Source organism: Protopterus annectens, chromosome 14.part0 (assembly GCF_019279795.1).
Source record: "Protopterus annectens isolate FY-2018-M chromosome 14.part0, PAN1.0, whole genome shotgun sequence".
Lineage (NCBI taxonomy): Eukaryota > Metazoa > Chordata > Ceratodontiformes > Protopteridae > Protopterus > Protopterus annectens.
Window position 1 is genome coordinate 173,648,763 of NC_056748.1, and position 23,252 is coordinate 173,672,014.

A 23,252-nucleotide genomic window follows, 5' to 3' on the forward strand; every position below is an offset into this window, starting at 1 on the left:
ACACAGCTAGGATAAATACCAGTTATCTGACTGCTAGGCTACTAGATGCAGATAACAGTAAGAAACAATATCACTCTGCAGGCCACAGACACTGTTCAACAGTAGCCTAGTTTATGTAATCCACAACTAGTTTGCCTGCAGTCATCTATAAAACAGACTTCATCTGTGGTGTGTGTGATAAGTGCTGTGATCTATACTGTGTAAGACTGGATAGGGAGGGGTTCTAATTGCACTACAGGCCACTGTGCATGTGTGTGTGTGTGTGTGTGTGTGTGTGTGTGTGTGTGTGTGTGTGTGTGTGTGTGTGTGTGTGTGTGCATCTCCCTGCAAAACAACTGTGAATCCCCCATTGATTACCAAACTGCACTTTTTGACCCTGTTACTTGATGAACCCCTGTTTTCCACAAGGCCTGGTGAGGTCTTGTACCTTAAGACTATCAACTGCCATTCTAATATCAGACTTTTGCTGTGGGGCATGCAATAAGTATTGTGATCTATAATGTGTAAGACTAGATAGGTAGGGATTCTAATCTTACTCCAGACCACTTGGTATATGTGTATCTCCCTACAACGAAAATATGATCACCTCACTGACTTAGAAAGAGGTAGGGTTTTGCAGTATTTTGGTTGTAGCAGGTGATAGGGCCTCCAAATGCCTGACCACAACAAGGCCTGCTGATGTCATCTAGCATAAGATGTCCTACAGAGACATTAATAACAGACATTAGCTGTGCGTGTATGTTATGCATTGTGATCTGTAGTGTGTACCATTACATAGGTAGGGGTTCAAATCTATTTGCAGGCACCTTGGAGTGTGTGTGTGTGTGTGTGTGTGTGTGTGTGTGCGTGTGTGCGTGTGTGTGTGCTGTGTCCCATAAGCATTAAGTGGAAGTGCTGCTATACTTAATGTAGCCAGGTTTGTGTGTGTGTGTGTGTGTGTGTGCTGTGTCCCATAAGCATTAAGTGGAAGTGCTGCTATACTTAATGTAGCCAGGTTTGTGTGTGTGGATGGTAGAGCATTTTACATCAGCACATGGAATCACAGAATCATTGAACTGTACTAGCCTAATGGCCCTAGGGCCCTTACAATCCTAGCCAAGTTCTTACCCTTCTTTACACAATCAGCACATATTGCCCCTGTCCACGAGAGACAAAGGCAAAAGCCCTGTGGTGAAATGGAAGTCACCCAGCCAATCATACAGATTGCATCTGATGAGGGCCAGTGAGGTGCTCTGTTTGCCATTAGGCAGGAGTGTGTTTCAAAGGTTTGTTAAAGTCTACTAGACATATCTCTCCCACAAGCATGTATTACTAAGGTCACATACCAGGTTAATGTCCTTACAATGAGTAATCTATGTACCATGCCACCTACAGATATGCAGCATTTCCAGTCAAGCAGGGTCAGACATTGCCCGACATGCAAGGCAGAGATCACCTCTGAGCATTCTATATGAAACAGGCTAGAATGACAATGATTTCACATGATCCCCATAGGACAGATTATGAAGACTTGAAGTTCCCATCTGAGGGACTTTGTGTTGTGTGCAATTGTCAGTAGTGCTTGGAAAGGTACATGACAAAATTTCCATTGCACTCAAATATTAGCATGCTGAGAGACGTGTATGGAGGTTATGACTACATTAATTTCAGGTGACAGTGTCCTCAGTTAGGACATAACCAAGATATGATTCCCTTCTTACTACTGGAGAGACATGGATATCTAAGGTACATTAGGTGTAAACCTGTGTGGCCAGGCCTGTGTGCCCAGGTCTATCACCCCTGAGTATGTACATCAGGTGTTGCTACTGATGTGCTACTTACCACCTGTGTGCCCAGGTCTGTCACCCCTGAGTGTGTACATCACGTATTAATACTGATGTGCTACTTACCAAGAACATAAGTGTTACTGGTGGAAATGATACTACATAGATATTTGCTTGACATTTAGTGCCATGAGCATGTGTACAGGCATTTGTTCATCAATACTCTCTTGTAGAATATTGACATAACTCACATATTCTATGGCAACTCCCAGTTTGCAGGCATCAGTCAACCTTGTCAGCTACATACATTCACTTTGTGCTTATACTGTGGCTAAATGGATTCCCAGCATTAGAGGAGCTAGGACTGAGCTGCGTTGAACACCGGTGGTTACCAATCAGCTATTGGAGGTGGATTCCACTTTTATGAGTATGTTTTCCATGAGTGAGCCACTTAGTGACCCTTGCAATGATATTAACATTGGTGCCTACTTGGGTGATTTTCTCAATGATGCCCAAGTGGGGAATAATGTCACATGACTTGGCTAAGTCCAGGGGGTTATATGCACAGATGTCCCCTCATCCAGGTCCTTAGTGACCTCCATACTTCTCAACTGTACAGATTTTTGTAGAATGTCCAGATGTTTGCATCATATTTTTGGTCCATTTTTCATAAAATTGTGGTTTTCTGGCAAATTATTGGCAAATCATTAAAGACTGAAGTCATAAAATAATGACATGTATTTGAGTTTTAGACTTCACATCCTTCAGAAAATTCATGCTAATGCAAAACCTGTTATTTTATCAATCTTCTAAGTTTGTAAGAGCAATATTTAAAAATTGTCCCTATTTTTAGGCCTTTTTCCCCGCTTATATTTATAGCTTTATCCAGATTTCTTGCTCTAAGAGGTTGAGAGGTATGGTGGCCTCTTCATAAATGTCCATCAGGTTTAACAGCCATGGTCTTCCTCTCAGAAATCCAAACTGTGTAGGGTCAACTGTTTGTAGATTACATATATATTTGCTGATCAGGTCCATGTTGATGTGACCCATAGGCCTACAGATATGGCTACTCATGGCCAATAGGTCTATAGTTCCAGTGGTTGGTTGATGCACCACCTGTGTGCAAGGGAATAACAGTTGCCATTGTCCAGTCAGCTGAGATGCAGCTGCTGGTTACACTATGATTGCAAGGAGTTCCTAATGGTGTTAGTAATCCTTGTTGGATCCCATGTAGGATGCAGCCTGGGATGTTAGCATGTCCATAAGATGCTGTGTTTCCTCCTTAGAGAGCCCATTTGTGACCTGCTCTGTAGATATAGACGGTATGCGACAGGTTGTAGGGATGCCATGTGGTACATGTGATTGGGGCAGGGGAATGAAGCTGACACAGAACCTGTGGGGCAACAGGTTAACTCTCATGTGTTATCATTAAGTAGAGTTCACTGGCAATCTGGGCCCTTCCTCTGAGGTTGCACTTGTAACTACACTGTGCATTGTGCTCGTCCTTTGTGGGGGAGGCTAATTTTGTCACATACTGTATTTGCAGGACATCACAACAACACTATATGCTTGTTTTAGCTGAGGAGGGTGTGCTTCCATTTTAGAGGGGGGGCTCCCTCACTCCAACTGTCACACAGCAATGTTAACCTCTTATTGTCCAGCCAGCTAATGTCAGTTGTCCACCAGGCAGATTTTCTGTGCCTCGAAGAGTTTCTTTTCCTCCTGTCAGGTTTAACCGAGTCTATGCAGTTGTACAGGTGCTTGCATAAAGCATTGGTGTAGAGCTCTTCATACATACCTGTCCCATCTGAGGGGGAGGTGCAGTCAAGGTATGTAAACCATCCCATAGGAGGCTATCCTTTGCTTTGTTGAAGTTTATTATTACATTTTCTGCAAGGGGAGGGTTGTAGGTGTGATACTTACTTTTAATGAGACTGATCTGTGGTCATACCTCTCCAGGGAGGACGTCACAGTGGAGGGGCTGCAGTGGTAACCCATACTGGTAAACACCTGATGCAATAAGTTGGCTCCCCTTGTAGGGATGTCACACCACTGGTCCAGGGCATTGTTGTGAAGGACATGGACTAACCTTTGGGCAAGTGAGCTTGAGTATGACTACTCAACACAGTTGTTGGGTACTTAATGTTATTCCAAACCATGGTGTACTGATGTATCCTGATAGACACAAGTATATTGAAATAAGCACAATGGATCTCCTGATTCATGTTGTTGCCCTGTAGCTGGCAATAGCTTGATTAGGTGCCCTTCCAGCAGTGAATAGCACCTGCAGTGTCTCAAGGGGATCACACTGTTTCACCAATCTGGATGCGTATCTATCTGTAATAATATGAACATGTGGAAGGACGTGTAGCCTGGTATGGCTGTAGTGCTGTCCACAGCCTTGAACCAGGTGTCAGTGACTGAGAAAATGTCTGCATATTTCAAGGTGGGGACACCTTCCACTGAGTGGAGTTTACTGTTGGCATCTGTAGTGTGTAGCAACATAATTGTGATGTTGTATAAAGATGGCGTTTTCTCATTGCAAAGTTTTCCCTTGAGACAGTGCCTATAAGATGCACTATGGGGTGTCAGCAGCCCTGGCCAGTACACAAAATCCCAGGGGTAACAGATGAAGACCATCTCTGGCAAAGCATTGAGGTTCATTGAGCAAGTCGTCCCAAGTGGACATGTAGTGGATCCTCTTACAGTGACACCACACACTAATGCAATCAATGACTCCCATCATTTTCTGTGTGTAATGAGCCATTATCCTAAGTGAGGGTCAAATGCAGATGAAAGCTATGAGCACACCTGCCAGAGACACAGAATGTCTAAGCTCAGTCATGTGTCTGCATACAGTCCAGTAACATATGTCTCAAGTTGTACACACCAACAGGAACAATGATGTCATCATTATGTCACCTGATATTGACAGACTTGCGACAATGTGTGGTATGGTGTATCATGTCATCTCAAGACATCTAACTGTGACCTTTCCCAAATGTAGCCTGGTGACAGGGACATCAGTGTGTCTCACGATGTAGTCACCTATGAATAATAGGTTTGATTTTGTGTTTTGCCTTAGGTGTTTGACTGGTGAGACAGTGGTGCATGCGCTATTATGTGTAGTGTGTTCTCCAGAGGCATTATTATGTATAATGAGCATGCATATGGCTTTCTGAGATGTCTGTTGTTTGTGCAAGTGTCTGGTAAGGAGCTCCACACATGCAGGTGTGTGTGCTGTGGGTGTGGGTGGAGCAGGAGGCAGGATATGCTTGTTGGCAAAATGCTCACTGACTGGTGTATGAGACAGCATGGAATCCAGGTTTGTAATATATTCACATCTTTCACACATTTTGTTTGTGTGGCATAGGAGTAGAGGGGTGGGGACCCTTTCCCCATCTCATCAGCAGTCATCGATAATGCCATTAACACAGAGTCTTGCTTGTATGTACATCACAACAGGCCATCGTTAGGCAGTGTCATGACAGATGCTGAAATGTAACATGTTGTCACTTTTATGTAGGTCCCCTAAGGTAACACAGCACTTGACAGAGTTTCATAACATGGTTGACTCATTACAGTGCTTCAACAGGCATGTGGCCCTTACATTAAACATTATCCTGTTATTAGGCATGGTCTCAATAGCATACCTACAAATGTAACACTGTGCAATTCCAGCATAGTTTTGGTCATGCTGCTACACCCTTGGAGTTGACAGCCTGCAATACATTGTCTCTAGGCACTCCTTGCAGTGAAGATGTGGATGTCTGTACCTGCACAGAGGGGCACTCCTTGCAGTGAAGATGTGGATGTTTGCACCTGAACAGAGGGGCACTCCATGCAGTGAAGATGTGGATGTCTGTACCTGCACAGAGGATTTGATCAACTTTGCAGTCATTACATTGGCCTTGCATGTCTACAATGCCTGTCAAGCAACCAGACAGCAAACTGGATGTTGTGTGACTTGATGTGGGAACACAGACATGCATTTCGGGTACATAAATGTACAGTATGACATACCTAGGACATGTGGCAGGTGGACACACTTTGGCCAAAGGTGGCCACTCCTCTGCAGTAGGCCTCAGAGCCATGTCATACAGATATCCAACCATTAAGCTGTTGAAAGGCAGGCTGCATAAATTGCTTTGAAACTGTCACCTAACATGGATCACCACCGCTTTGGTGCTTGTTCGAGCAACCTTGGACATCTATGCTACTGGACATTGAACATTATATGTGCTCTGAATCACTATCTGGTCAGCACCCTAGTGAAATCCTAACAACCCAGGAACAGAGGGCAAAATACATGCAAAAGTCAATTGTTTGCTCTGGTTGCTAATCAAGGCATCTACCTGGAGAAGGGTATGTCAAGTGTACAGAGCCTTGCATGAGGTGGGACAACTATGTGGATGAACAAACAGGCTGTGCCCTGTTTCTCATCATGAACTTGGTACTAATGATTTGTTTCTGCTGAGAGAAAAGGTATAGGAGCATGGTATCCCAGGAGAGAGTGGTTGTGGTAAGACCATCATTTGTAGTACCCAGGCATCAAAAATTCAGGGGATGCCCTTGCTTTTAGCATTCTTCACAAGGTAATTGTGTCATTTCAGTATACACTGCTTCAGTAATGTCCATCTGCAGAATAATTGTAAAAACTCCCTCCTTACCTTCACAGGGTGTATGTATCACCTTCCCCCTCCATTGTTTGTCTCTGCTCTCTACAGACACATACGCCTTGGATGACTATTTCCTTGGAAAACATGATGGAAGTAACTGCAATACTTAATTGCACACAGGATAAGTAGCAAGCAGTGCCAAGCACTGTCCCCAGATGTCTCCGTCATCTGATATTTAAAGCCATGAAATGAGTTATCATGGAAAGGATCAGTAACAGTGTTGTACACCTACAGACACTGGACCAAACCCAGTTTGTTTTGGTCAAGGGCAGATCATGTCTACCCTAATCAGTGGACCTCATTGACTGTTAAACTATGTAACAGATGAGGGGAATATGACTCACTCCACCTACCATGGTCTGACAAGGCATTTGACAATATTAGGCTATCAGGCATTGTTGACAAACTGTAGAGGCTATTTACAAACTAGTATGTCTGCAGGTGGATAGTCTGACAGTCATTATCTGGGAAGATAGCATTGGGCAGTCCACTGCTACAATGAGGCCACTCATCAGTGGACTACCCTTACAGATTTATTATGGACTCCCCTTCTAGCCATTCCCTTCTCTGCAGTCACACCCACTATCAGTGACCTCTGACTGACTACATTTGCAGATGATTGCAAATTAGGAGCTGCCACTGAATCCCACACAGAAACACCAGTTGTGCAGGATGGGCTGAGACACACATTCTGGTGTTATCAGAGCCAGTGATAAAAAGTAAATTCCAATGAATGCAAAATGCTATAATTTTGGAAGTCATCCACTCCTGGAAAATATTGCATTGTCCACCCACTGCAAACAGTTGAGCCAGTAGTCAGGCACTTATGGACACAGAGAGTGATCTAGCCTTTGACTTTCACTGGTCGGTAAGATGTGGAGATTTATTCATTTTTGTACAACCTATAGAGAAAGGTATGACATGTAAATCCCAGACTATCATTGTTATACTGTAGTTGGCACTCATCACACCTGCAATGGCACCTTTGGTATGTCACTACATAGGCATATCCGACAACTGTAACAGCCACAGAGGTTCCATAGTACAACAATGCATAATGTACATAACATGTCTTATGCAGACTGTGTCAAGGCTGTAAATGTGTATTCTGTCTCCTACATGCTTTGGAGGAGAGGTGTATAGATGTATACAGGAGTTGTCAGATCTCACTGTGTACGTCCTGCACATCCAAAAAAGGACTAACACATATATTACCTATTCTACACAACTACACCTTCACTATTGTATAAATAGTACATGCTGGAGAGACAGGTATGTAACCCAGACACTACACCTTATATGTAACAGGCTACCCATCTATGTCAACCACACTTCCGCTGTAATGCACATTATGTGCAAGTTACACAATGGGATGCGAAAGAAGACAATCATAAATGGTTTAGGACAAATGTCTGTAATGGACACAGGGAAACTGTAGATGGTTCAGCTCTCCTGCCACAACTTGTAGATGTGTCAGCTTCCGAAACCCTACTGACACTTATCAAAGGTCTCAGACATTTTCAGAGATTGGGGATGCATGAGTAGGTTGAATGCTGCCATTGTCCTTGTTAGCCTGTTATACACATATGACCCTATGAAGGCATGCACCTATATTGCTGTACCTATCTGGAGACATTTTTCTTTTGTGCTGACATTCCATCCTGTGCTCTAACGTTTATGGCTTTATTGTTGCGGTGTACCCATAAGTGTCTCCACAGAATCCTGAAACTGAAACATAAACAGTTCCATGAGGCACCTTTCATTGTATAAGTATTCAGCCATTAGAACATCACCAACCTAATGTACACAAAATAATGTGGTTTACTCATTACAAATGGCAGCATACAGTATCTGTCAGTGAGCAGTACAAGTGGCATGGCAAAGCAACACTGCATTACACAAGTACATGTTAATATATATATAGTCACCCCATGCATCAGACACACAGCTCATTTCCCTGTATCAATGATGAGGATGACAGGGATGTGGCACAGATATCATCACTTGCACAGAGTGTTATGTGGGGGTGCAGGAGGCTTAGGCTGACCTTATAGGTTGATAGCATGTGTGTGAGTCAGGAAGGCAAACAGGCAAGATGGACTATGGAAATGTGTCATGTGTGTCTGTAGGTGACCTGATTGTGAAATTGGTGTGTGAGTGTATGTGTAAACACAGTCAAGCACAGTGCTAGCCCTACATGTGTGTATATTAGACAGCTTTGAACTGTGCATGGTAGAGCTGACAGTTCACCACCTCTGCCCCCGAACATGGGAAATAACTCTGCCAGGAGTTGCACTGGCACCTCCATGCCCAAGGTCAGAAGTGGTGCTACTACCTGAGCATGACTGCTGTATGCTGGGACTGTGTTCTCCATGAGACCACCCAGGACCATGAGTCCATGGCCTGCCACATCTTGGTGTGGACAGCATACTCCCCTGTGGAGCACCGGATGTAGTGCCACTATGGGAGCGTGATTGTGCATGGCCATGTGGACTCTTAGCAGATGTAGTTACTGACCTAGGTCCACGAGTTCAACGCTGAATTCCAACTGGACATTCTATCACAGACAATGCGCATTCCAAGACAGATAGTGTGCAAGCTGTCTCAGACCAGCATCTTTCCACTGCATCAGTGAACCTATCCAGGATATCAGCAAGGCAGTGGAGGCAGTTACAGATGTCAGACTGTACTGCATCCATAACCCTAAGCATTCATCTGGAGTTCCTTTTGGAACATGCCTGTGTCTCCATGATGGCCTGAAATATACACTGAGTGACCTATGATGAGACACCTGTGACAGGTGTTGGAAGGACAAGCAGGTCTCCTACAAGCACCCCTATCAATCCGCCTATGTGGAACCTCTCCATCTCCTTGGTTATGTCCAGTATCGACACTCACTGCAGCCATAGTAGGCAAACTTTCCATTTCAATGTCCCCACCGTCTGACTGTCCAATATCTGTGGCCTCTGGGGACTGGCTATGTGTAGGCATACTGACTGTGTAAGGTGATAATGAGGGCAGAAGAGGGATGTAAACCTCTGGGGCAGATTTAGCCCCTGCAACCCCCACCTATGCCTCACTTTGGCCACCATCATCATCAGAGGCTGAAGAGACACTGACATCAGGTTGTGAAGGGGACAGAGACCAACACCCCCCCCCCCCCGGTCACCTGTGATAAAAAAGGGAAGAGCAGTACATTAATACCTGCACTATTTTGCTCTGCAGTACTATGTTGCAATATATGTTAAGTCATATACACTGTTGTCACTGTTACAGACCTGGTTAACCCCCAACCCTATGTAGTAGGACATGAGGACATTATTTTCCAATACACATCTGAAGTTACTTGTAAATAACAGCTCTTTAAACAATAATGACATGAGTAACAATGATGTACACTGTTGACATTTGTCAATACTGTGCAAAGTTGACATATATGGCAATCTGTAATGTTCTGACAATACTGTCACATCTAACAGTGTGGTCACACCTACAAGGGATAGGTATGACTTTAAACTGTGTATAGTCAGAAAATATCTGTGCAACTGGCAATCATGCAGACAGTACATCAATCCAGCCAGCAGGCCTGGGATGACACTTTAGGGAATACATTGAACTAAATGTACATCTGTAACAAAACAGTGTTGTGCTTACCAGGAGCATGAGCATGTTGTGTTCACCCTGTGAAGTAGCTCTCATACACAATGGTTACCCTAGGTAGCTATTTGCCTTTTTAACATGGTTCTCATTACCAGGTGATTGGCTGTTAGCCAATCTGTGCTTCTGAAATACTAATTGCAGCCAACACAGCTGATTTGAAGTATAATCAGCCAATAACATGCAACCACTGAACAAGATACAAGGCCTCAATGTGCATTACAACCTCTTTCTCATATGTTGTGCTGGAAATTTCTGGGGTAAAGATGCTACATTATCAGAGAGAGTATGTCTGTAGCAGCTGCTGTTTACATACAGATGTGGGTGCCTCAGGCTGAAAGTGATGCTGCGGACAATAGGCATAGGCAGAGAAGGTGAACACTTTGAAGGACAACAAGCTTTAAGAGTAAAGTGTGGGACCTGTGGCAGCCTTGTTGTACAGACAGGGCCAGATTGAGGGTACCCATCCCAGTGGAAATTAAGACATGTATTTAAGGTAAGTATGTTAGCCAACAGTAACAGTACCACAATCAAAGGCAAAATGGTTGGTGTGTCCTAGAGAAAGGTAAGGGGGCAGATTAACCATTATGCCACACAGCTGGACAAGTGCCAAGTTATGTTCATAGGTTCATAGGTTCATAGGTAGGTACTAGGCTATTGGCCCTAGGACCTATATAAGCCTAGCCAAATGGTACCCTGGCTTTTGCCACCCAAGAAAATTATTTTCCTGTGCCCCTGTCAAGCAGAGCCACAGAAGTAATCCCTGGGGTGAATTTCCTATCTCCCATCCAATCATCAAGATTTTTCTTGAAGAGTGCTAATGAAGAGCTTTGTTTGATATAGATAGGTAGTTTGTTCCAGAGTATGGGAAGTCGCTGAGATAGGAATCTATACCTCCAGCATGTTCTGTTTATTGTGGTGACAAGGTTATGTCCCTAGAGCATGTAGCTCAGAGGGATTGGGATTTGTTTACGTGGAGCATGTCCAACAGCTCTGGGTTTGACATAGCTTTGTATGTTAGGCAGAGATTGCCTCTGAGTAGGCAATATGCGACAGAGTAAAGCTGGAGTTTTTTGAGACGGTCTGCGTAGGGCATCTGTTTGAGGCTGGTAATCCTCTTTGTGAGGTATTTCTGTGGCCTTTCCAGTTATTGTAGATGTCTTGTGAGGTACATACCAAAAGGGGCGTTGTACTCTATAATGGGTCTAATGAGTGATGAGTAGAGGGGAACAATGTCCTCTTTTTTCCTGGATGAGAAACCTTTTGTGATGAGGTATGCCACGTAGAAGAATTTCCTGACTACTGTGGTGATGTGATTATCAAAGGAGAGACTACTGTCCACCTGTGTCCCAAGGTCTCTTATCACACTTTCAGTGTTAAGTAGACTACCGCCTATGTGGTAGTTCATGGGTACAGAGTTTTTTACCAAAAGGGATGACAATGTACTTTTTGGCATTGAGCTTGAGGCCATGGCTTTGACACCAGGCATCTGTCTCAGTGAGGCCCTTTTGTAGGATGTCCACATCAGTAGAAGATTTGATTATAGCTCCTAGTTTGCAGTCATCTGCGAACTTTGTTAGCCAAAGACCTTCTGTGTTAGCCTGTACTTCAGAGAAGTAGATACCAAACAGGAGAGGACCTAAGACTGAACCCTGTGGTACTCCACTTGTCACTGGTCTGAAGTTGGATTTAGAGTCTGCTACTTTCACAGTGTGGGTTTGGTCAGTGAGCCAGTTGGCAACCCAACTTGTGACATAGGGATTTATACCTAGTTTAGTGAGTTTGTCTATAATTCCAGAGCGGGGGATGGTGTCAAAAGCCTTGGAGAGATCTAGATAGGCTGTGTGTACCACCTTACCCTCATCTACAGCTTTGGTGACCACTTCAAAGAAGTCTATCAGGTTTAGAGACATGATCTGCCTTTTACAAACCCGAACTGGGTAGGGTCCAGAGTTTGCAGATTACCAATGTCATTGTTTATAAGTTCCATGATGATACACTCCATAGCCTTGCAGACCAGGCTCGTCAGGCTAATGGGGCGGTAGTTCCGGGGGTTCATGGTGGCTCCCCCTTTGTGGAGTGGGATAACTGTTGCTGTGCGCCATTCAGTGGGCACAAAGCCTGAGGTGAGGCTATGATTGAACAAGGTACTTAGGTGGGGTGCCAGTTCATTCTGTAGTTCATGTAAAACGCAGCCTGGGATGTTGTCAGGTCCCATGGATGCTGTGTTCTTGGCTTTGGAGAGTGTGTTTTTTACCTGTGCAGCCGTGATTACAGGTACTTTGCATTCTTCTGGTATAGAGGCCCTTTAGGGGATGAGAGAGGGGTAAAGTTATCACTGAACCTATCTGCCAGGATGTTGGCAATATAAGTTGGTTCTGTATATTTAGTGACATTGTGCTGTAACTCAGAGCAGATCTGAGTGTTGCCATTGAGATTCTTGACATGGCTATAGAATGCTTTGTGGTTGTCTTTAGAATCAATGGCGATTTTGTTTTCGGAACTAGCTTTGGAGGATTTTATGAGGGATCTCAGCTTCTAACTGAGGCTGACCACGGAGTTACTCCAATCATGGGATTTTACTCTTTTTTGCAACAGTTTCTTTCTTCTGTTGTAGAGTTTGTTTATAGCAGGGGACCACCAGATTGGCTTCCTTTTTTTGGATGATAGCATCTTGGTTCTGTTAGGGATTTCACGATCCATGCACTCGTGTAAGTGCTTATAAAGTGCAATTGTATAGGATTCAGCAGTCGTATCTCTATTGTCCATCAGCATGGGTGTCGTGAAGTTTGCCACTACTGTCTTAAGAAGCGTGAAGTTGGCTTTGGAGAAATTTTTTACAGTGGTTTCCCTAATGGGGGGTGGGGCTGGGATGTCTAGGGTGATTTGCTTGTGGTCGGATCTGACCAACGAGGAATTGACCTCTGTTGTGGAACACTGGTTGCCCATGTTGGTAATGACCAGGTCTAGGATATTGCTGCCCCTGGTGGGGGTGTGGATAAGTTGATCCAAGGCACTGGAATTTATGAATTCCAGAAAACGTTGAGCACAAGAGTTGGTACATGAGTAGTTTTCCCAGTTAATGGTGGGGTAGTTGAAATTGCCCATGTGGGCTGCAATGTCATATTACTGGGCCACAATTTCAGTACACACATCAAAATCCTGTGGGAATTCAGACTAATGCATGACCTGACATTTTCTGAACTTTCTAGTGTTGTACTAGGAGTAGTTAAGAGTGGTCCTAACTGTAGGCCTTTAAACTCTATTACTTAGATGCAGACATTCCATCTGTACTGCTTTGGGTGGATAAATAGGTGATGAGACAGACATACATATCACAATTTATAATGTTGATGTCTCTATACATGTATTTTCAATGGTAGATGCAGCTGTAGTTGAACCCAGGACCATGTGTACCAAAAGGTATTGTTCTCAATGCATTTTACAGACTGAAATATAGTGTTACTGACACAGAAGGTGTATTTTTACATGTTGTATATATCATTCCACAGTTATGTGCTGTTACAGACTGCATTTATATGCATAACTCTCAAATGTACATATTTTTGCAGAATGTACAGATTTTGCCCTCATTTTTTGTCTCTTTTTCATGAAATCATGTTTTTTCTGGCAAATTAGTGGTAAATCATTAAATATCAAATTTTAAAAATAATTACAGACATTTCAGTTTCAGACTATCCTTCAGAGCATTCATACTAAATCAAAACCTGTTAGTCTATCAACTTTCTAACTTTGTAAGAGCAATATTTAAGAATTGTCCCTATTTTGGGGCCTTTATGCCATTTTTATTTATCGATTTTTCCAGATTTCCTACTGTAAGAGGTTGACAGGTATGCTTACATATATTAGTATGTGCATGGTTTAGAGTGCTGTATTTCTCAAATGTGATGCACAGCATCACTTAAACACACTTAATGATTGCGTGGTGTGGCATGATGCACAGCATCACTTAAACACACATAATGATGAGAACTTGAGCACTGCTATCTTTTCATTCAAACACCTCTATTACTTAGCAGCTGTTTGGCTTGGTGGGTTGAGCCACTGGCCTGCAGGTGCGATGGTACTGGGTTCAAAACAGAGTGCAGGTGTGGTGTCTGAACGTCATTAATATATTTCAAGAGCATATATCAATGTAGCACTATTTAGCATAGCTAAGCGACACAGCACACAAAAAATCTTTAAAGAAAAGACAAATGAAGTTAGAACAGGGGTGAAATGGGGAGCAAACATGGGGAAAAACATAGTGAATGGCAGGTAGATATGTGCAGGACAGGTAGAGGAAAGAACCATATCTATCCATTTCTTGAAAAGCAACAACTGTGCACTTTCATAGACATTTTTGCTGAATTTGAACTGTCATCCCCAGAGAGTTGTTATGACAATATAAGTGCACTGTCAAGTCAATTGGACCAAATCACGTGTCCAGTGGACATGTGCAAATTGGATAGCTATGAATGAGATGATATTTTTGTGTGAGACAGGTGCACATTTTTTTTAAGGTGAGAGTGGAATGTTGGGAATGTAGGGACACAGGTATGTGTGGGAGAGGTAAGTTGGGAAGGTGAGGAAGACAGCAGACAAGGATGGTGTGTGACACAAGAGGGGGTTAATACCTTGGAAGGGGAGGGTGTTGTGAAATTGCAGTCCCATGAGCAGTCACAGAGTAGCAGTGCAACTCAAGTCCTCACCCTTGGGACTGTCAGCACTGCTCCTTCACTGTCCCTGTGGTGGCAGTGGTGGAGGCTGGTGTCTGGGGTGAAGCTGCCCAACCAGGATGGACAGCATGCTCTCCATCTGGCACAAGCATGCACTGACAGTTTGGCACAGCAGCCCAAGCACCATACCTGGCAGTTCTTGATGGGTGCCAAAGTCACTCCATCCACCTCCATTCCCAGAGGGGGGTCCAGCCCCAGCCTGTGGGGCAGAACTCCTGATGGCACATGCAGTGCAGGGGCAGCAGAGAGGGCACCCAACTTGCTGGGCCCCGGTGCCATGGCCGGAGGAGTCAAGTTAGGTGGATTGCCTGGAACCAGCCTACCTTGCCGCTTTGCAGTAAATGAAATATAAGGTATGATAAGTTGTTGTTGTTGTGTCTTTCGGCTTTTCCCGGTTAGGGATCGCCACAGCAGAACTCCGGTCCACTAATGATTGGCAGTAGATTTTTACGTGCCGAGTTGCCAGCTCTGATGCACAGCCTTCAACAAAGGTACGCCCATTCACGCATATCTCCACACAGCAGACGCTCTAGCTGAGAATCAAACAGGACAACGTCGTACTGTGAGGCGACAACGCTACTGCAGCACCACCACCGCAGTTAAATATAAGGTATGATAAGTACTAACCAAAAACAAATGTTAGTATTAGCATAATAGAAGATAATATTAATTGCTGAAAATACATATTAAGGTATATTAAGAGGAACACAACAATAAATAACATAAAGGTAAGTATGTTAACAGCAAACCAGTATGAAATGATACATAAGGCCAACATAACAGTTAAAAATAATATATTAATATGAAATCATAATACTAAATAACATTAATAAGTTAGAGAAGATAAGGGATGTGGAGAGAGAGAAAAACATACCATTAGTTACCTTGCAGGTAATATTACTACACAGAGTACTGCTACATACTTCTACAGGTGTGCACTGTCAGTTGTGAGTACAGTGAATACAATTCTTGTATAAATGATGTTGCACGTACATACCTCTCAAGCTGTCTGAAAACACTAGCACCTTTAAGATGTTTCTTGCAACATTTTGTGTGAAATCCTACATTTACACAAATGCATAGCTGTGTGTGGTATCACACTGGAAACCAAATGCAGTTAACACATTCATAATAAGCACTTTATTTGCCTACAGTAGTTATCAAAGCGCCATCTCCTTTTATACTCTAATGACTGATGTCACATGAAATCTGCCGGTTACACACATGAATGGCTGCTGAGGTCGTCTGTTGAATTATACCCTGATCATTCACTGCATGCTATCTACAGCATATATAAGGAACATTATCAGAATTCAAACTTGAGTCTTAATAGGTTCATAGGTTCATTGGTAGGTACTAGGCTATCAGCCCTGGGGCCTATACAAGCCCAGCCAAAAAGGTACCCTGGCTTTTGCCACCCAATAAAATTATTTTCCTGTGCCACTGTCGAGTAGAGCCACAGAGGTGATCCCCGGGATGAATTTCCTATTTCCCATCCAATCATCAAGATTTTCCTTGAAGACTGCTAATGAGGAGTTTTGTTTGATATAGATAGGTAGTTTATTCCAGAGTATGGTAAGTCTCTGGGACAGGAATCTTTCCCTCCGGCATGTTCTGTTTATTGTGGTGACAAGGTTTAGGTCCCTAGAGCGTGTAGCTTGGAGGGATTGGGATTTCTTTAAGTGGAGCATGTCCAACAGCACTGGGTTTGACATAGCTTTGTATGTTAAGCAGAGATCACCTCTGAGTAGGCGATATGCGACGGAGTAAAGCTGGAGTTTTTTGAGACGGTCAGTGTAGGGCATCTGTTTGAGGCCGGTAATCCTCTTTGTGAGGTATTTCTGTGGCCTTTCCAGTTGTTGGAGATGTCTTGTGAGGTACATACCAAAAGGGGCGTTGTACTCTATAATGGGTCTAATGAGTGATGAGTAGAGGGGAACAATTACCTCTTTTTTTCTGGATGAGAAACCTTTTGTGATGAGGTGGGCCACGTAGAAGGATTTCCTGACTACTCTGGCGATGTGATTATCAAAGGAGAGACTACTGTCTACCTGTGTCCCAAGGTCTCTTATCACACTTTTGGTGTTAAGTATACTACCGCCTATGTTGTAGTTCATGGGTACAGAGTTTTTACCAAAGGGGATGACAATGCACTTTTTGGCATTGAGCTTGAGGCCATGGCTTTGACACCAGGCATATGTCTCAGTGAGGCCCTTTTGTAGGATGTCCACATCGTTAGGAGTTTCGATTATGGCTCCTAGTTTGCAGTCATCTGCGAACTTCGTCAGCCAATGGCCTTCTGTGTTTGCCTGTACTTCAGAGAAGTAGATACCAAACAGGAGAGGACCCAGGACTGAACCCTGTGGTACTCCACTTGCCACTGGTCTGAAGTCGGATTTGGAGTCTGCTACTTTCACAGTGTGGGTTCTGTCAGTGAGCCAGTTGGCAACCCATCTTGTGACATAGGGATTTATACCTAGTTCAGTGAGTTTATCTATAATTCCAGAGTGGGGGATGGTGTCAAAAGCCTTGGCAAGATCTAGATAGGCTGTGTGAACCACCTTACCCTTGTCTACGGCTTTGGTGACTGCTTCAAAGAAGTCTATCAGATTTAGGAGACATAATCTGCCTTTTACAAACCCAAACTGGGTGGGATCCAGAGTTTGGAGATTACCAATGTCTTTGTTTATAATGTGGGTATTGTACTACATTTCTGTCTGACATTTGTTGGTGCACTACTAATGAATTGATATGTAATGGTTGACTGGTGTTTGAATGGAAAACACATGCAGTGAATACTGGATTAATGACAATTTATTTGAAAGATTGCTTATGAAAGCACAATCATGTTGTAAACTTTGTTGATAAAATGTTCCTTTCAATCTGGCATTTAGACACATGGATAGCCATCCAGGACTTTACTTACCTAACCATATAGCATGTTCATTGCCTGGGTGGAATATACAGCAGTATTTCTGACAAAATGGGTGGAGCCCTGAACCTTACTATGGGTAATGTACTACATTTATTTCGGACAGTTTTTGCTGCATTCTTATTGATGTTTAACAGTTGACTGAACACCTATTTGAGAAGATTACTTATCACAGCACACTCCTGATTTAAACTGTATTGAAAATGTTTCCTAAAATCTGCCATTTAGACACATGGATAGCATTCCAGGACTTCACTTACCTTACCCATATCCCATGTTCATTACCTGGGTGGAATATACAGCAGTCTTTCAGACAACATGAGCAGAACACAGGCTTGAATCGTACTCAGGGTAATGAACTACATTTGTTTCAGACATTTACTGCTGCAGTCTTTTTTGCTGTACATTTAACAGTTGACTGGTGTCAGATTAGAACACACATTCAGTGAATGCACAAATAGTGGACAATTTTTATTTGAAAACATTGCATAAGAAAGCACCATCACTCTTTAGAATTTATTGATTATTGTTGCTTTAAGTCTGGCATGTAGACCATGGATAGCTGTGAAAGACGTCTAATAGATAACCCATATAACCTGTCCTTTAATTGAGTGTAACCTACAGCATATTTCAGACAATGGGCAGACCAGAACAGTGACTCAATATTGGTAGACCACAACATTAACTGATGTTTGGTAGCTATACTACACAGTACTGCATGTCTACATGATTTAACCTGCTTTAGCATTACAGATAGACAGTGACACTTTACTAAACATGTTACATGTCCCAGGTATGTCATACCTGACAGTTAAGACTGCAAACTCTGTAACAAATTTATTATAAGATTATGTTATGCATTAAGTTGTTACTTTTTTTTTTTTTAACATTTGTTGACCGGGAATGTCCGACTAGGTTCCACAGAGCCTGTTTTCAGCGGAGGCCCGGGGAGAAACACTCCAGATGCATGTCTTTGGAATGTGGGAGGAAACCGGAGTACCCGGAGGAAACCCACGCAAGCACAGAGAGAACATGCAAACTCCACACAGAAGGCACCCCAGCCGAGAATCGAACCGGAGAACCTCTTGCTGTGAGGCAACAACGTTAACCGCTGCACCACTGTGCCGCCCATACTTTGAAGTTTCCCTACTTACCAGACTCTCGCCTCATCCTGGCCAGGCACCCTGCATGCAACTGCACATTGTGAGTTATTTCTTCTGCAGCTGTTGAAAGAGAAGCAATACATTATGTATATCAGTTTGGCACAGATGCAGCTTGTATATTTCCAAAATGCTGTGTAACATGCTTACATATCTGTGGCGTCTGCCCAGCTTGAGCTTCTTGGAGCTAGGTGTCCAAGGTTCCCCTCTTCCTACACTTCAGGTCATCATAGTGGTGATGACACTGCTCACCTGTGCAGGGGATACCAGTAGCACTAGTATAATCCCTAGCCAACCAGTCCTAGGCCTCAGACTTATACTCTGAACCCTGCTAATCTCCCTGCAGCAGCCGGGGTTCATAACTTTTCACTAGGAGTCCAAGAAACACTTTGGACTCCTGCACAGCCCACCTCTGTGCCCAAAAGTGCACACCCTCTCCAACACCAGCAGGCATATCAACAGCCAAGTGAGAACTTCAATGAATGGTGTGAAATTCCCACCTATTGGCTTTTATATTGGATGCATTCCCCCTTTACTGCAACTTTCAAAAAAGTGGCACGTCACTTAGTATCACTCATACTCGCACAAACCATTTAAGTGAGGCTAAGCATCATGCAAATGGAGTACACCATTGACCATGTTTAAGAAGAGCTTAGCACTGTGCAGCTTTGCTAAATATATTATTTTTTTAATTTTAAATTACAGTGATGTTTCAGTCAGCTGACTCATTTTCAAAACAATAAATGTAACACATATGAGTGCTCAGGACTCGAACCCGAGACCTACTATACTATACCTCAAGGCTCAAGCTGTCTAGCCACTTGAATAATGCAGGGAAGCAGTATATCTTCACATATACTACTATGATACCTGTTAGCATTCTGGAGTGAAGCTGCACTGAGTGGCAAGTTGCTAAGCACTGTAGAACTACAACAATTAAATACATCCGATTGCTATTTTTAGATGTCTGACAACATTGCTGAGCACTGCACTACTCCGTGCAAACAGGGGGAGACAAAAAAAAGAAAAAAATGTCAATTGATTACATCCAGTTTCTATTTTTAGATATATAGCAGATGTCAGGTGCATAACTAGAAGTGCAGCTCCACAGCGCTAAGCACCAGGCCACTCTGAGCAAACAGGAGCAAACAAAAAAATAAAAAAAATAAAAAAATGATTACATCTGGTTTCTGTTTTTAGGGATATAGCACTATATAGCAGATGTAAAGGGCATAGCTATAAGAGCAGCTCGACATCACCAAACATTCATACAAGTAGAAAACACTAAAATTACTGTCCTGTGCTTACCACCTGTCCAGACATTTTATAGACAATCCACAAGTACAGAACAGCCTCTACACTGCTGCTTGCATGGATGTGCTCCCCCAGCAGTGTGCCATAATTAATATGTATGGCACGCTGCTAGGCAGATACCATGGCTGTGTACACAGATACATTTTGTGTAGGCTCTACAAAGTGCCTACACAGATTTTATTGAATCCTGGGGACTCTCTGTGCACTGTTTCGACCTCTGCATATTTCATCTGTATAGATACTATCTTTATCACTTAAATAAAGTTTCCTTATTCATTTTTAAGATTTCATGCCTGGTATTTATTATCTATTTATGCAGTATTACTATCTGAAATATAAGTATTCAGCACTGTGGGCTGGCAAATTTGGGGTACTTCACAACAGTATTAAGGAACCCATGGTAAAACTTAAGCTATCACAGCAGGTTACATAGGAAAAGGTGAAGCCATGGTTTCTGGTGCATGCAGGTCACTGTGTTTGAAGATATCCCTCCCAGTGTCCTAGTCAGGAATGGCTTTGCAATGCAATGCTTTGTGTGCACGCTGTTACATAATGTCAGATATGGGGGCAATTACACGAAGAAGGCAGCAGGGAGAGACCCATTCATGGTCCATATCTCCATCTGGGGCTGGTGAGGGTGGGGAATTCATTGGGGGTGGTCAGTAGCAGTTAACCAGAGTCTGAAGCACAACAGGAAAAGGTATTGATCGCCACTTAGAAAGTGGTACTTCAAGGGGACAGATAGTAAACAGACAGACAGAGTTCAAGGTACCACTGGAAAGTTCCAGTCTTTCTTTGGAAGGGGAGCTGGGGATGGTCACCAAGAAGGTGTCAAGGCATGTTCACCTTTCAGACCCTACTTTACAGGACTTGAGGGAGGTAGCCAAGGAGGTTCCAGATACTGAAGGACAGAAGGAGTCCTTTTCTTGGGAAAAAGATTACTTTGCAGGTAATGGAGCTCTGAGACAGAGCTAGAAGGAAACATAATACAGTAAAGTAATACAACAGCTAGTAGTACATGGGGCCTACCAACAAGCATTTCTGTCCATAGCCCATGATATTACTTTTACAGGCAATGTGGGCATAAAGCACACTAAAACTTGGCTTATTCAGAATTTTTGTTGGCCAGATATTGCAAAGGATGTAACAGTGTACTGATAGGCCTATGAACAGTGCCAAAATGTTTGCAGGGATAGAAACAAAGCCAAGGCTGTTTATTGAGAAAGCATTTCAGAGGGTATTTGTGGATATTGTGGAACCTCTGAATATCCTAAGATCCACATGTATGAAATATATCCTGAAAATAGTGGAATGTACCATAGGCTACCCAAAGGCAGTGGCCCTGTCTTCCCTTGAAGCAGAGAAGGTGGCAAATACTCGGCTAGACATTTTGAGAATGCTAGGTTTCCAAGAGAAATACTGACCCACACAAGTGCTAACTTTATGTTAGACTGTTGGCATGGTTGTTGAAGTGCTTTGGGTAAAGTGTTTAAAGATTTTACCTCCTATCATCCACAAATACATGATCTGATAGAGAGGCTTAATCACATACTGATAACCACGTTAACCACGTCTGCAGGCCATTTTAAAAGGAAGTGACACAAGTACTTGACCCTTCTTTTTGTATACAGGAAGGTGCTCCAGTGGTTCACAAGTGTTTCACTCTTTGAGCTGCTATATGGTCACAGGATGAGGAGTTTTGTGGATTTTTTTTCATGATGAGTGTGAGGATGAGTGGGATTCCCACAAGAAATCTGTGGTGGATTATGCCCTAAACTTCAGGACTAGCCATAGGGAGCTCATTAAGTTGGCTCAGTAGCACCTGGCACAGGCACACCAATAGAAAAAAACTCTGACATGATAGGATAACCAGAGTCAGACAGTATTCTGTTGGGCAGCAGGTAGTGGAGTTTATTCTTCTTAGACACAACAAGCTGCAGACAGCCTGGGAGGAATCATTCCATTGTGAAAAAGACGGGTGATGTTATCTATATGGTAAAGCTGTTTAGCAGAAGGCAGCAGTACAAACTCTACCATGTTAATATGAAAAATCCCTATTGTGAAACAGAGTCTTTGGTAACCAGTGTCTTCCTTGGGTTGCAGGAAAAAATGAGGGTGGGGATGGGGTGGGGGTGTTGGTGGGTAATCTGGTGGTGGACTTCCTCTCCAAGGTCCAGGATAACACCTTGATGGTTTGGGTAACCCTGATCCAGCAATTATCTCTTAGCCAGATTCAGGAAATATGAGCAGTACTGCAGGAATTTGAGGATAATTTTACAGGTAGCCAGTGTTGACCCACCTGGCAAAGCACCAGGTAGACACAGGACCCCAACTCCCATCAAATAAGCCCCTTACAGGGTGCATGAAAGAGTTAGACAAACCGAGAGAGAAAATGCAAGGCATGTTGGAAATGGGGCTAATACAGGAGTATGACCTAGGCCTCGCCAGTTGTTCTGGTGCCAAAGAAAGATGGCATGACTAGATTCTGTATTAACTATAGAAAACTGAGCAGTTACAAATAGTCAGATGGTTACTCCATACCCAGGAACCTGAATAGTCAAGAGTCAGATGTTTACCGCATGCCCAGGAACCAGAATAGTCACACAGAATCAGATGCTTACCCATTACCCATGACTGATGAAGTCTTACAGCAGTTGCATGGGACCAAGTATCTGACTGGTACTGACTTAGCCAAGAATAATTGAAAGGATCATTGGCAAACACTAGGCTAACTGCCCTGAAGGGCCATTTTAAGCCTAACCAATAACCTGGGGTCAAAATCAAACCATGTACCTTGTGCCTGTTGGGTGGCAGATTTTCCAGCACCCCAGCAGGGGACAAAGGGACAGGACTCTCTCACGCAAGTGAAGACCAAAAAAAAAAAAAAAAAACAACAAAAAGAGAGGCTGGCCAGTTTAAACCCGCAGGCGGGACCTGGTTGGGTGAAGACCCTAACCATTATGCCAAAACCACACCCTTAGTGGAAGGTACCATTAACACCTGTAGTC